Here is a 16,306-nt window from a genome sequence, read left to right on the forward strand (position 1 = left end):
CTGATACGTCTCCAACGTATCGATAATTTCTTGTGTTCCATGCCACATTATTGATGTTATCTACATGTTATATGCACACTTTATGTCATATTCGTGCATTTTCCGGAACTAACCTATTAACAAGATGCCGAAGTGCCGGTTCCTGTTTTCTGCTGTTTTTGGTTTCGAAATCCTAGTAACGAAATATTCTCGGAATCGGACGAAATCAACGCCTGGGTTCCTATTTTACCCGGAAGCATCCAGAACACACGAGAACCGCCGGAGAAGGGGGCAGGGCCACCACACCACACCCCGGCGCGGCCAAGGGGGCGCCCCTAGGGTGTGGGCCCCCCGTAAGCCCTCCTGCGCCGCCTCTCCGCCTATATAAAGCCCCCGACCTAAAAACCTCGGGGCGTTGGACGAAAACCACAGAAACTTTCCCGCAGCCGCCGCCATCGCGAAGCCAAGATCCGGGGGACAGGAGTCTCTGTTCCGGCACCCTGCCGGAGCGGGGAAGTGCCCCGGAAGGCTTCTCCATCGACACCGCTGCCATCTCCACCGCCATCTTCATCACCGCTGCTGCTCCCATGAGGAGGGAGTAGTTCTCCATCGAGGCTCGGGGCTGTACCGGTAGCTATGTGGTTAATCTCTCTCCTATGTGCTTCAATACAATAATCTCATGAGCTGCCTTACATGATTGAGATTCATATGATGATGCTTGTAATCTAGATGTCATTATGCTAGTCAAGTGAGTTTTACTTATGTGATCTCCGGAGACTCCTCGTCCCACGTGTGTAAAGGTGACAGTGTGTGCACCGTGTGGGTCTCTTAGGCCATATTTCACAGAATACTTATTCACCGTTGAATGGCATAGTGAGGTGCTTATTTATATCTCTTTATGATTGCAATGTGTTTGTATCACAATTTATCTATGTGCTACTCTAGTGATGTGTTATTAAAGTAGTTTTATTCCTCCCGCACGTGTGCAAAGGTGACAGATGTGTGCACCGTGTTAGTACTTGGTTTATGCTATGATCATGATCTCTTGTAGATTGAGAAGTTAACTATTGCTATGATAATATTGATGTGATCTATTCCTCCTACATATGCATGAAGGTGACAGTGTGCATGCTATGCTAGTACTTGGTTTAGTCTATTGATCTATCTTACACTAAAGGTTACTAAAATATGAGCATTATTGTGGAGCTTGTTAACTCCGGCATTGAGGGTTCGTGTAATCCTACGCAATGTGTTCATCATCCAACAAAAGTGTAGAGTATGCATTTATCTATTCTGTTATGTGATCAATGTTGAGAGTGTCCACTAGTGAAAGTGTAATCCCTAGGCCTTGTTCCTAAATATCGCTATCGCTGCTTGTTTACTCGTTTTATCTGCGTTACTACTGCTGCGTTACTACTGCTTGTTTACTCGTCCCGGGCAAAGCACCGTTCGGTGCCGTTGCTACTACTTATTCATACCACCTGTATTTCACTAACTCTTCGCCGAACTAGTGCACCTATTAGGTGTGTTGGGGACACAAGAGACTTCTTGCTTTGTGGTTGCGGTGGTTGCATGAGAGGGATATCTTTGACCTCTTCCTCCCTGAGTTCGATAAACCTTGGGTATCCACTTAAGGGAAACTTGCTGCTGTTCTACAAACCTCTGCTCTTGGAGGCCCAACACTGTCTACAAGAATAGAAGCTCCCGTAGACATCAGACGACATGCCGCCCTAGTTTTGCCAGAACCAGGCGCACGTCGGGGACGAAGGCATACTTCGGTTTTGCCAGAACCGAGTACACATAGAAGAAGTCGGTGACGCAGTCGAGGCAGTCGTAGAGGCGATGCCGAAGAAGACGTTGTCGAAGCCGATGAAGACGAGACGTCCGGCGCGAGTTTGCCAGACTCGGGAACGTGTCGGGGACGAAGGCACTTCCGGTGTTGCCAGTACCGGGCATGCGAGGGTAGGGAACATTACAAAGTGCGCGCCATGTCAGAGTAGACTGGTAGAGGAGGTCTCGACGACAGGTGTCGGAGAAGAGGAGCAGGTGGTGTAGGCGGGGAAGAGGCGAGTCTCGACGACGGGTGTCGGAGTAGAGTAGCAGGTGACGTAGTCGGGGAAGAGGCGAGGACGCTGGCGGCGAAGCTGTAGTGTACGAAGACGTAGAAGGCGACTAACCCAGCGGTGACCAAGGGTGGTCATGCTGGACGCCTAGACGGGCGTTGCGGTGGTCGGTGAGCTCAGCGCGACCTGGAGCGGTTGGCGAGCCCAGCGGCGACCTGGGGTGGGGGCGCGGCGGCGGTACACGAAGTAGGCGAGGAAGACCCAGCGGCGTGATGAAGACCATGCGCAGACGGAGGCGACCCGCGCCAAAGGGGCGGCGCTGTGGTAGCCTCGAACGTCGATGCGCGGGGGACGGCGAAGGTGACCGCGTGCGGCGACGCCACGGCCTGAGGGGCCGGCGTAGCTGCAGGGCGCGAGTCGGTGCAGCGGCGGAACGCCACCAGCGACGTACGCGCCTCAGAAGGCACGTCGTCGGCTAGCAGCGGGGACCAAAGGCGGCGGCGCTGCGACCCGAAGGGGCGACGCAGCGGCAACCCGATGCTCAATCGGTGGTATGCGCGTGCTCGGAGACGTGCTTGGCGGAGACGTGCGCGCTATCGGTTGATCAGACCGACGGCAACGCTGTACGCGCCATGGCGTGGACGACGCGCAGATCGGAGTCGATGGCGGCGTTGTCGATCTAGTCCCGGTGATGACGGCGAAGATGAACCGGCGATGGAGACCGTGCGGTGCGAAACAGCCTCGCTGCATCGCACGTAGGGGCGCCCCGTGTGCGGCGTGTGCGGCTGTGCCGTGCGGTTGATGGCCGGTGCATGTCGATGCCATTGTTGGAGTAGAAGCGCAAGTGGACGACGGCGATGGGCGACTCAATCCGATCTATGATCGGTAAACCGAAAAAGAAAACGCCGGTCGAGCGACCGGCGACGCAAAAAGAAAACCAATCTACGGATTGGAAAAAAAAGACTCGAGGGCAGCGGATCAACGGATCGGCGAACGAACCCTCATACGGATTGCGCGGCCCCCGGAGTAGATCATGGAGATTGATCTCCCCGGGGGCGGCGCGGCGCGGAAACCTTGCGGCGGCTAGGTCAAGGAGCGTGCCGCTCTGATACCATGTAGAAGGATAGAGAGTGAGAGAGATATGCGGAATATGATGGATGTTGTATTACGTCTCATGGACGAGTATATATAGAGTACAAAACTTGGAGGTTAAGAAGCTCTCCTAGAGATAAGGCAGGAGATGAATGACAAATCCTATACAAATCCCGTGACATCTAATACTACCTAATATATCTCTAACAGTGGGTGCGGATGCTCCAAGCTTTTGTTAAAAAAAAAGATGCTCCAAGCTCTCACGCACATAGGATACGGCAGGCAGATAATAATACAAGAGAGATTTCGCCCGATGTGCTAGAGGGACTGGACTGTTGCAATTATTCATTTGGTGTGGCTAATGGAAACAAGCAGCGGGCGCAACGCTGATGCATGCATCTCACCTATGCAAGTGCGCGGGCGCCGACATAGGCTACCACGACCAGATCATTTGCAGTGTCCTGTGATACTACTATCTGGCAGAAGGAACCAGTCGACGATCTACGTAATCTTTCCATGCTCAATATGATTATTGAGAGCAAACGTGACACACTTATAGATGATGATCAACAATTTAATTATCAAGAACCTCTTGCTCAAGTTGAGCATGTACCTCAAGAGTCCACGGCTTTTCTTGACATGCATGCAGACATCCAAGATGCAGATGTTCATGCTCAACTTCAGGCGGATCTGGTTGTGCATCTGTGTGTGAGGAGAGAAGCCGCCAACACATGATTTAAAATTTAAATTATTGTATGAATAATTCCATTTGTATTTGTATGAAACTATGTTAAATTATTGTATGAATAATTATTGTTTCAATAAAATTTAAATTATTATTGTATGAAAAAATTTGGGGGACGCCCGTGTGGGTCGGCCGTCCCTATAGTTCGAGAGGCCGTGCCGGCGCCCCCAGAAACACGTGTCGGCGCACCTGTCGACACCTATTTGGAAACCGTCGGTGGACACGCCTACATTAATGTGTATTAGAGCTAGCTAGCCTGATTTATATACTACTATGTATATGTTATTGTGTATGGCACGATATGTTGTGTAAAAAGAATTAATTCTAGTTTTATTATACGCACCAGACAATACGCCTAGCACCGCATCCTGAAACCTAGCATCTCCTTCACCTTCGTCGCCATGATAGATTGGTTCCCCCTCCTCCGGCCAGCCTCGCTGGCGTCAGGAGGGGTGGGGAACCCGATCTATGTGTGAAGTTTTTTTTTAAAGTAGTATTTTCATATATTAGATTAGAGTTTGATTGCTTTCTTCTTCTTGGTCTCTACCCCAATGAAGATGACTACAAGATAACCACCACGACAGGTACAATTAAAACGTACCACACATGACGCGCTACGGCTATACCGACTAGGTTAGATAGGATAATAAGTATACGCTAACTACCTATGCTTATCGCTTAACACTTTGGACCATATGGATATTTCTAGGCCGCGCTAGCGGCGAGCGGCAATTTGGGGGAAAATCTCCATCCCACGCCTGATGGGTCCCATTTGGCCATTCGCCCATGCATACTCTATCAACGCTGCATAAATTGATCGTGGACCCCAACAACGTTGAAGACAAAACTCAATGCAACAAAATTTACCACACCAATAAACTTCATTTTTATCAAAAACAGTAACAAATCCAACATTAACCCGACTTGAAAAATCTCTTTGCAGCATATTTTAGAGTCATTTACAACAATTGTTACGAGTGTTTTCAACAAGATCAACATTAATCCCATCTAAAAACTCTTTGCAACATATTAGAGTGACTTACACCAACAATTACCATTGTTTTCAACAAAATATTAATAAATCCAAACATTAACCCACTCTAAAAAAATCACATAAATTCCGTACTTTTTCAACGAAAACATGTACGTAGTATATTACAATAATAACCACAATTCGTATATTGCAGTTTTGCCGAAATCAATTTGCAACATATTTCATGCCTGCTTTCGTTCTCTGTTGATTTACTTGTGTTATTTCAGCACAAGAACTTTCAACCGCAGTATTTCGGGCCGTTCAGATAATGCCCAACCGGTCGCGTCTCCGGCCGGCAGCCGACGCTGGAACAAGGCCAAGTGAGACAGTGTGAGTAACAAGCTGCTGCTGAACACGGCCATCAATCCTGAACCTTAGTTTCGTTCAGAATGGACGCAGTGTTGCAATATGTGCAGGGGTTTCTGATGTCAATTTACTTATCCTAAACACTGATTATACTGGTGAGTTCTGATATTCACTTGCCCCAAACACTGATTCTTTTTCCTGGTGAAAAAATGATAGTAGTAGTATGTTTTTTGCAAAGCACAAGCCAATCTGAAGAGGAAGATGCATGAAACTCAAAGATTATGGCTTGATTGGATTGGATGCTTGCGTTTATTCAGAGCCCGAGCAGTTGCATGCACTACTGTACATCAGATCGTGCTAGCTACCTCCACCGCATCCGTAAACCTTTTTGCAGCCGCGGGTGTAGGGCTGATACCGATCTTTTCCAGCGCAAGAGCCCCCGCACGCCGGCTTCTTCGGGTTGAGTGGGGGGCTGAGGCCGCCGCCGCCTGCGAGGCTGGCCGCCCAAGTCATCATCTCCGGCGCCACCTCGTCCTCCATGCGCCTCGTGAACGCCGGTGCGTCGAGATGAGCACTATCCCTCGCCCCTGCTGCGGCGAGGCTGGTGGCCACCCGGCCGCTGTACGAGGCGGCGGCAGCGGCTGGAGTGTCAAATGCCAGGAGGAGAATGGCGGCGAGGACGAGGAGCACGCCGGCTAGCCGGTTCCCTTGCATTCTGCTATCGATCGTGTGTATGCCGGCCGCTGGCTAGCAAGTAATCTTTGGTGCTTGGTGTGCCTGATTACACGGGAGGACAACCGTGTTTATAGTCTTCAGAGGAGTGGTGCTAGCTAGTGTGTGGATGCGGATGCTCTCACGCACATAGGATACGGCAGGCAGATAATAAAAGAGCATGTCTAACGTGCCCCTAAATTTCTGCCCCATATAACACGAGTAGAGGGCCCTGTATTCGATTTCAATCGGCCGAAAACTCGTCCGAGCTAGCAGACTCCGCATCCCTAAACTGTAAAAAGGCATATTCCTAGAATATGCCAAAAAATTCTTTTTTTCCTCTTCTTTCTCTCTCCTTCTTCCTCCTCCAGCCCCACCCCGCCCGGCCGCCGCCCCCCGCCGCCACCCCTGCCCGCCGCCACCGGCCGGTGGAGACGGGGGCCGTGGCGGGCGGGGGCGGCCGGCCCATGGCCGCTGGCTCGGCGGGGGCCATGGCGGCGAGGCGGCCGGCCCACGGCCGGTGGCGACGAGCGGGGCGGCGGCGGGGGGCGGCGGCCGGCCGGGGTGGGGCAGGGGCAGGGACAGTGGGGCTGGAGGAGGAAGAAGGTGAGAGGAAGAAGAGGAAAAAAAGAAGAAAAAATGATTTGGCATATTCCTTTTTATAGTTTAGAGATACGGTATCTGCTAGTTCGGACGAGTTTTCGGATCAAAATCGAATACATGACCCTCTACTCATGTTATACGGGGCAGAAATTTAGGGGATCTATTAGACATGCTCTAACAATACAAGAGAGATTTCGACCGAGGTGTTAGGGGGACTCGACTGCTGGTGGCTTGGTGCTATTATTCACTAGTAAACTGCACGTGCTTTGCACGTCAATATGTATCTTCGGCGAAAGACATTATCTTGCATTACTATAACATGATAACAATAACCCGTGTATTTCAGATGCTAGGCACAACATGTGGTCAATTTACAAACAAAACAAAGATTTCTATGGTATTTAGATGTTTCAACTACTCTGACTATTCGATCTATCACCCATTATATGTAAACACTATTGTTTAGTAATGAAATAAAGGCCATATACATCATTGAGGCGGATAGCATGGTTGCCCCCCTTATATAACATAAAGGTAGCAACGACTCTGACTGTTGGCCTTTAGAATTTTGTTTTCGTAATAATCACATTTGTGGTCCAGGCAAAGAATGCACATATATCTCTCAACGAACATGGATTTCAGCACTTTGCCGGTATTGCATCATCCTGTGATATCATGGTCTCATCATATTTATTGGTTTGTAGAATCTTAACTTAAATTTGTGTGTATGATATTTTTTTAATTGTCAAGGCCTACGTTTTATGATATGGTATCATATTAGGTACCACTATCATCTTTCTCTTTATTAATTGTTTTGAATTATCGGGTTTTGCTACTCTAGCATGCATGATATTATTACTAATGTTGCTTTGGCTGTAGTATCTACTTATACTACATAAAGCTGCATTAAACTACCATTATTTCTAATGGAACGACCTGGAAAGAGTTGTGACCATTTATGTTGTATCTAATCTAAAAATATTTAATACATTTTCATCAGGCGGAAGATCACATGGCACAATTTCTTTTGTCATAACAACTAATAATATTAAGTATATCTCATATAAGAACGGGGGATTTTATATTGTCTTTTTTTTTTTTTGAAGTAGGAACACTTTATATATAAGAACAGCAGGCCGCCTCATTAAAAACCTTCCAGTCCCCTTCGGTACCCTGGTAAGGAAAAGAGTGCGTAAGAAACCTGCTGTTCTGGGATTACACAATGTTCATACAATCAAGATCGACCAAGTCCGAGACGCAGCTCGGTGGTGATCCCCAAGATATGCCACTAGAACCTGCTTTTCCTAGTTGTCCTAAAGCATGAGCAGGTCTATTGTTCCTACGATCAACCTTACAAATCGAAATATGATTATAAACCCTCAGAAGCTCTTTAAATTCACTATATAAAGCCCAGTGCGTAGATCTGTCAACGGATTCCTCCTGGCACGTATTGACAAGCCGATGGCAATCAGACTCCAAGGTGGCTGGCCCTTTACTCGTAGAAATGAGGAGACGGAGGCCAAGTAAACCAGCATGAATCTCAGCTTCTTCCGGGCTGAGACACCCCTCCACCGAGTTCCATGCCGCCACAACCACCTGTCCGCCATGGTCCCGGATAATAGCCGCAGTACCAGTCTTCTTAGTCAACGGGTCCCATCCAGCGTCCACATTAGCCTTCAGCTCACCTTCCCTCGGCGCGATCCAGGCGGGCTCCTTCCGCCGCTCCGGGTTAGCTTGAATAGGGTGCATCGGTGCCTTCCCCTTAGGATCAAAGGAAGTAGACGAAACTGCATGAAATGAGTTCAAATAATTAACCAGGTAAGGCGCCGACGCCGCGACAGATGCCTTCCCGTCTCCATGAATAATATCATTCCTGTGGTGCCATACTCTCCAAAGTAAGAAAATAATTTGCGCCCGCCTCGTAGAAGAGGTGTTGGCCAAAAGATGAAACAGCCACTCACGACCAGTATGATAGAAGCTCTCCTCTGGCGGTAGATCCCAACTCTTCCGCAATTCATCTCGAAGGGCTCGAGCAATAGTGCATCGGACAAGAGCATGATGGTCATCCTCGCCTTCAACACCACAAATGGGACACATGGCATCCACCGACACAATGCGGCGGTGGACATTCTCGCAAACAGCCAGGGTTGACGTGGCTACCTTCCATGCAAAAACTCTCATCTTATGCGGCACTCGAGCTTTCCAGACCAAGTCCCATATACTACGATCACCATTCGGTTCAGAGCTTGACTGTCCCCGGCTCAGAGCCTGAAGTGCAGGCTGCATGCCCAGCCTATAAGCCGATCTAACTGAGAAAATGCCATTGCTCTCAGGGAACCACGCGACAAAGTCATCACACCTTCTAGCCGGTAACTTTATAGCAAGAATTGCCGTCGCATCCCAATGGGAACAGGAAGCTCGGACCATAGTTTCGTTCCAAGTCATTGTATCCAGGTTGATCAACTCAGAAACCCACCGACGTCGACAGTTTGATCTTGGTCTAATTACCTTCATCCCATCCGATCTTGGGATCCAGTTATCCCGGTATATTTTTATCTGAGAGCCGCACCCCACTCTCCATATAGCTCCTTTTTTAAGCAATTCCAGACCATGCATTACCCCTTGCCACGACTGAGACGTGTTCTGGATAAATGCCGTGTCCAACAGATTGCCAGCCGGATAATATTTTGCTTTCAAGACTCGAGCACACAAGCTTTCTGGAAAATGCAACAGGCGCCAAGCTTGGCGCGCAAGGAGAGCTTGGTTGAAAACCCGCAGATCACGAAAGCCCATGCCGCCATGCGATTTTGGTCTAGTCATTTTCTCCCAGGACATCCAGTGAATGTGCCTCCGGTCATGCTCGTCGCCCCACCAAAAATCTCTGATAATATGTGACAATTCATCAAGCAACCCTACTGGGAATTTGAAAATGCCCATGGCGTAAGTAGGCAGGGACTGCAAGACAGATTTTATAAGGATCTCCTTTGCTCCTCCCGACATATATTTCTCAATCCAATCGGAGGCCCGCTTGAGGAACCTCTCTTTGTGAGATTGCAGCTTTCCTTTCTTCAGTCTGCCCTCAGGAACAGGGAGGCCTAAATACTTCTCTTCAAAACAGGTTGTTTCATATTTCAAAATACCTTTAATAGCATTCTGGTTATCCGCAGTGCATTGATCTCCATAAAGAATTGAGCATTTACCCAAACTCACCATTTGGCCCGTGCTTCTCTCATATCGGTCCAGTATTGATTTCACAATAAGAGCTTGCTCCGTGGATGCCTCAAAGAAGAGTAAACTGTCGTCCGCAAAGAGGAGGTGTGAAATTCCCGGGCCATTCCTGCTGATATGCAAATCTCGGAGTGTGGCATCTTCAATTTCCTTCCTGATCAGACAAGACAAGCCATCAGCTACAAAGAGGAACAAGTACGGGGAAAGAGGATCGCCCTGGCGTAAACCTCGCGACGGAGTGAAAGGATCCAACATTTTTCCGTTAAAGCGAATCGAATACCGAACGGTGGTAACACAAGCCATAACCCACCGAATCCAAGTACTGTGAAAGCCCAGCTTCGCTAAAACCCTTTCTAAGAATCTCCAGTCCACGCGGTCATAGGCCTTGGCCATGTCCAACTTATACGCACAGAATTTCTTCTTAGCAACCGAACCAGTCTGGATTGAATGTATACACTCAAAGGCAATGAGGGCGTTGTCTGTAATTAATCTTCCTGGTATAAAGGCACTTTGAGTAGGTGAAATGATGCCATCCAACATCGGCCTCAGTCTATTGACAAGACATTTGGAGACCACCTTAAAAATAACATTGCATAAACTGATAGGGCGGAAATCTTTAATATCTTCAGGGTCATTCTTTTTTGGAATAAGAACAATAGCTGTATCATTGACCTCCTCCGGCATTACTCCATCCGTGAAAAAACGCTGTACAGCGCGAACCACATCATCTCGCAGAAGCTCCCAGTTTCGTTGGAGGAATCGGGCGGGAAAACCATCGGGGCCAGGAGCCTTGAGAGGGCCAATCTGAAACAATGCATCGCTGATCTCCTTCTCCGAGAAATCTGCGCAGAGAGTGTTGTTCATATCATCATCCACAAGTTGCTGAAGATTGTCAGTAATGATCGATGGATCAATGTCATCATCACGTGTGTACAGCCCCTGGAAGAAAGTACGGGTAAGCTCCTCCATCTCAGTGGCGTCCGAAGTAAATGAGCCATCAGTCCGCTTTAACTTATTGATTCGGTTTTTCTTCTTCCGCTTAGTAGCTTGGCGGTGGAAATATTTCGTATTTCTATCACCCTCCCGTAGCCAGGCAACACGTGATCTCTGGAGCCACATAATTTCTTCTCGATACAATAATTCATCCATCTCCTTTGATAGTTGCAGCTTCTTACATTCACTTTCAGGATCCTGGAGTTGAGACACAGCTTCCAACAGCTTCCTTTTCTTTTCAATTTCTTTGGGTACAGAGCCAAAGTGTGAGGCCTTCCAAGAGTAGAGATTGTTCATTACCATACGCAGGGAAGTGTGTACATCACCCAAATTTGCAGTAGGGATACGCCTTGACCAAGCTTCCTCAACAGCCGATGCGAGAGAGTCATCCCGTTCCCACATAATTTCATAGCGCCTAATTCTTGGTGGGTAGTCCTTTTTCTCTTCAGCTGATAATAACAGCGGGCAGTGGTCCGAGCGAGGAGACACCAGGTGCCTCACGCGCATATCTGGGAAGGCCGAAGACCAGGCAGGGCTCGCCACCGCCCTATCCAACCGAACTTTTACATTCCGATCCCCTTTTTGCTTGTTATCATATGTCCACGGGGTACCAATAAAACCTAGATCATGAAGATCGCAGTGAGATAGAATCTCCCGGAAGTCAAGCATTAACCGCTCCGCTCTTCGTGATCTCGAGAAGTGTTCTTCTTGCCACATTGCCTCATTAAAATCCCCAATCATCAACCAAGGCTCGGCAGATCTTGGCTTCATTCGTCTCAGCTTATCCCACATGAGATGACGGTCACTTGCACGAGGCTCACCATAGACAAAAGTACCTCTCCAAAGCCGTGGGAAAGATCCACCACTAATATGTGTATCAATATGTCTCGAACTGAAAGACAGGAGGTCCACAGAAATACCCTCGATCGCATACAGGGCAATACCTCCTCCGCTACCATCTCCCTTGACATGAAAGCATTTGTCCATACCCAGACGGTGGCGCAGGTTTCGCACACGATCCTCTGACAGCCTAGTCTCACAGATGAAGACTAAGCAAGGCTTATGGGTCAGAACAAGGCTGACCAGCTCATGAACAGTCGCGGGTTGCCCCAGACCCCGACTGTTCCAGACTAGGATACTCATTGGGCCCGGCGGTCCTCCTCGAGGGAGGCCGCCGATGATGCCATTGTATTTTTGCTTGTACCAGTTTTTTGGATTTTCGCCCGAGTCCTTGACTTAACATAGGGTGGAGGAAGGGGAGGAACTGTGGGATCCACCGTCCCATCTTCTTGCACCTCCTCAGGTAAATTCGCAGTATTCTCATCAGCAAAATCCAGCTTCAACGCCAATGGGTTTTCTTCCCGGATAACTTCAGCACTTACATTTGGGGGTTTTATCGGACTAGTACCTGTGTCAGTCAGGTCATCATCCTTATCGAGTTCAGCATCATCCGATGATCTTTTCCGGGGACGATACGGATCCCCAGCCCCATTGCCACCCCTACCACCACGGTTTGGCGCTCGAGGGGTAAACCGCCGAGGGGCAGGGACAGGTTGGGTAGCTCTACGTGAGGCCATAAGCCAGGATCCCCACTGCAGCTGCTTTTCCTCCCAATCTCCATCACCGCACTCCTCATGATTATGTCCCAGAAGCCCACAGTGCTTACAGTAATATGGGATCTTCTCATACTTGATCATCAGACGCTTCTTCCCCTCCGGGAGATTTAAGGTAACAAACCTCATCAGAGCTTTTGCAACAGTTATTCTAACTCTGACCCGAACATAGTTTCCTTCGAAAAACAACTTTGGGGACAGCTGTGTCTCCCTAACGTGGCCGATCTTGCGAGAGAGATCATCAACAATAGTCGGCTTGCGGTAGAGCTCTGGTATGCCATGAATTTGGGCCCAGACATACATACCATCAAAGATGACAGATTCAGGAGTACTCAGGCCATCATAATCTTCAATGAGCACCCCCCATCCAAGAAAAGTCCATGGTCCTTGGTGTACGACCTTCTTCCAATCCCCCAGGCAATGCATCTGGAAGATGAAGAGATTTTCACCCACCTCCCGACAGATTGGATCACGGGACAGGTTCCAGACAATTTTCATCTTCGCGAAGAGAGCTTCAGCACTAAAGTTCCGAGAGGTGAGGACACGGCCGATCGCTAACCACCGGCCAGCCTTCTGGTACTCCTTGGCCTCGTCCACAGATATGACCACCTCATCAAGCTCCTCCTCATTGAGCTCCAGATGGCTAAACATGTCTTCGATCTCCGCTTCCTTTCCTTTTGCGGGCCCCGAGCCGCCAGCCTCTTCCGCCATGGATCAGCAAACCCCACGGAGGCTGCACCGAAGCGTGGGGAAGGACGTGAGGGAGCGGAGAGAACACGCAGGTATCGGAGCGGAGCACTGCAGCCGAGGGTGCGCGAGCGAAGAGAAACAGCGGGGATCACGGTCACCACGGGGGATCTCAACACGGCGTCGCCGCCGCCAGAGCAGAAAAAACCCTAACCGAGAGGGTACAGTGTTTTTACTTCGATGCTGCAAAAAAAAATATCTATTTTTAATCCTGAACTCGTGGGGGATTTTATATTGTCAAGTACGCGTTTTTATAGTTTTTGCTAAAATATCCATACCAAAAAAGCTATCGGAGTACATAGTACACACTGGTGGAAAAACAGGCTTCCGGGAAGCCCCATAAGTCGCGAAGGTAAAGGAACCGCGACTAATGGGGCCTTTAGTCGCGGTTCGTGTGGCGAACCGCGACCAAAGGCTCGGGCCCGGGCGCACGGTGGCCGGCTGGTGCACGTGGGGGCTTTAGTCGCGGTTGGCCAGCCCAACCGCGACTAAAGGTGCCCGAAGGCCTTTAGTCGCGGTTGGCCGAGCCAACCGGGACTAAAGCCCCTCCCCTATATATACCCATCCAGCAGCCAACACTTAGCCATTTGGAGCCATTCTCTTCACAAACTTCACAAGTGAGTGTTAGGTTTGCTTTTGGTTCCTCTTATGCACATAAGGTGTTTGATGAAATGCCCCAAGAGCATGAAACAAACATGATATGAAGTGTTGGAGTCACACTTGAGCTTTCTCATTTATTTTTTCCTCCTCGATCGCGGTTAGCAACTTGAACCTTTGATATGTGTCATTGATAAAATATGCATGTGTGTGTAGTTCATTAATTGTTTAATTTATATTGTTTGTAGCTAGTTAGTTTAACAAATGCATGATGGTTAATTATATATTTTATATTATAATAATGCGAGATGAATCGGCAATGGATGTACGGTAACCGACTCTCCGGCGAGTTCAGTACGGGTTTGAAAGATTTCCTCGTAGTGGCTAATGCGAACAAGCTGTGGGGGTTTTGTTATCTCGTCCATGTGTTAAGTGTAAGAATCGGAAGGGTTACTCTTCCTCAAGAGATGTTCACATGCACCTGCTTCGGCACGGTTTCATGCCAAGCTATAATTGTTGGACCAAGCATGGAGAAAGAGGGGTTATAATGGAAGAAGATGAAGAAGGGGATGATTTCAATGATGAAAGCTATCTTTCTCATTTCGGTGATACTTTCATGGAGGATGCTGAAGGTGAAGGGGAAGGTGAAGAAGAGGCACGTGATGATCCCGTTGATGATCTTGGTCGGACCATTGCTGATGCACGGAGACGCTCGCGAAACTGAAAAAGAGAGGGAGAATTTGGATCGCATGTTAGAGGATCACAGGAAGGCGCTGTACCCCGGATGCGATGATGGTCCGAAAAAGCTGGGCTGCACACTGGATTTGCTGAGATGGAAGGCACAGGCAGGTGTAGCTGACTCGGCATTTGAAAACTTGCTGAAAATGTTGAAGAATATGTTTCCAAAGAATAACGAGTTGCCCGCCACTACGTACGAAGCAAAGAAGGTTGTCTCGCCCTCTAGGTTTAGAGGTTCGAAGATACATGCATGCATCAACGATCGCATCCTCTACCGCGGTGAATACGAGAATTTGAATGAATGCCCGGTATGCACCGCATTGCGTTATAAGATCGAGGCGATGACCCCGGTGACGATGTTGAGGGCCGGAAACCCGGGAAGAGGGTTCCCGCCAAGGTGATGTGGTATGCTCCTATAATACCACGGTTGAAACGTCCGTTCAGGAACAAAGAGCATGCCAAGTTGTTGCGATGGCACAAAGAGGACCGTAAGTCGGACGGGGAGTTGAGACACCCCGCAGATGGAACGCAATGGAGAAAGATCGACGGAGAGTTCAAAGATTTTGCAGCTGACGCAAGGAACATAAGATTTGGTCTAAGTACGGATGGCATGAATCCTTTTGGCGAGCAGAGCTCCAGCCATAGTACTCGGCCCGTGACTCTATGCATCTACAACCTTCCTCCTTGGTTGTGCATGAAGCGGAAGTTCATTATGATGCCAGTGCTCATCCAAGGTCCGAAGCAACCCGGCAACGACATCGATGTGTACCTAAGGCCATTAGTTGATGAGCTTTTACAGCTGTGGGGCAGACCTGGTGTCCGTGTGTGGGATGAGCACAAAGAAGAGGAATTTGACCTACGAGCGTTGCTTTTCGTAACCATCAACGATTGGCCTGCTCTTAGTAACCTTTCGGGACTTTCAAATAAGGGATACAATGCATGCACGCACCGCTTACATGAGACCGAAAGTGTACATTTGCCAAATTGTAAGAAGAACGTGTACCTTGGGCATCGTCGATTTCTTCCGAAAGGTCATCCAAGTAAGAAAGAAAGGCAAGCATTACAACGGCAAGGCAGATCACCGGCCGAAGCCTGCGGAACACACCGGTGCTGAGGTATTTGATATGGTCAAGGGTTTGAAAGTCATCTTTGGAAAGGGTCCTCGCGGACAATCGGTTCCGAAGGGAGCCGACGGGCACGTAGCCATGTGGAAGAAGAAATCTATATTCTGGGAGCTAGAATATTGGAAAGTCCTAGAAGTCCGCTCCGCAATCGACGTGATGCACGTTACGAAGAATATTTGCGTGAACATCCTAAGCTTCTTGGGCGTGTACGGGAAGTCAAATGATACAAAGGAAGCACGGCAGGACCAAGCAAAGTTTGAAAGACCCCGATGACCTGCATCCGGAACGGTTTCAAGGTCGTGCCTGCCTACGCTCCGACCAAAGAAGAGAAGGTCATCTTTTTGAATGCCTGAGCAAGTATGAAGGCCCCGTCAGGATTCTCGTCCAATATAAAGGGAATAATAAACATGGCGGAGAAAAAGTTCCAAAACCTGAAGTCTCACGACCGCCACGTGATTATGACGCAATTGCTTCCGATTGCTTTGAGGGGCTCCTGCCGGAAAATGTTCGAGTAGCCATTGTGAAGCTATGTGCATTCCTCAATGCAATCTCTCGGAAGGTAATCAATCCGGAAGTTCTACCACGGTTACAGTAACGATGTGATCCAATGTCTTGTCGCTTTCGAGTTGGTGTTCCCGCCATCCTTCTTCAATATTATGACGCACCTCCTGGTTCACCTAGTCGATGAGATTTCCATTCTCGGTCCTGTATTTCTACACAATATGTTCCCCTTC

This window comes from Lolium rigidum, chromosome 5, assembly GCF_022539505.1.
Source record: "Lolium rigidum isolate FL_2022 chromosome 5, APGP_CSIRO_Lrig_0.1, whole genome shotgun sequence".
NCBI lineage: Eukaryota > Viridiplantae > Streptophyta > Magnoliopsida > Poales > Poaceae > Lolium > Lolium rigidum.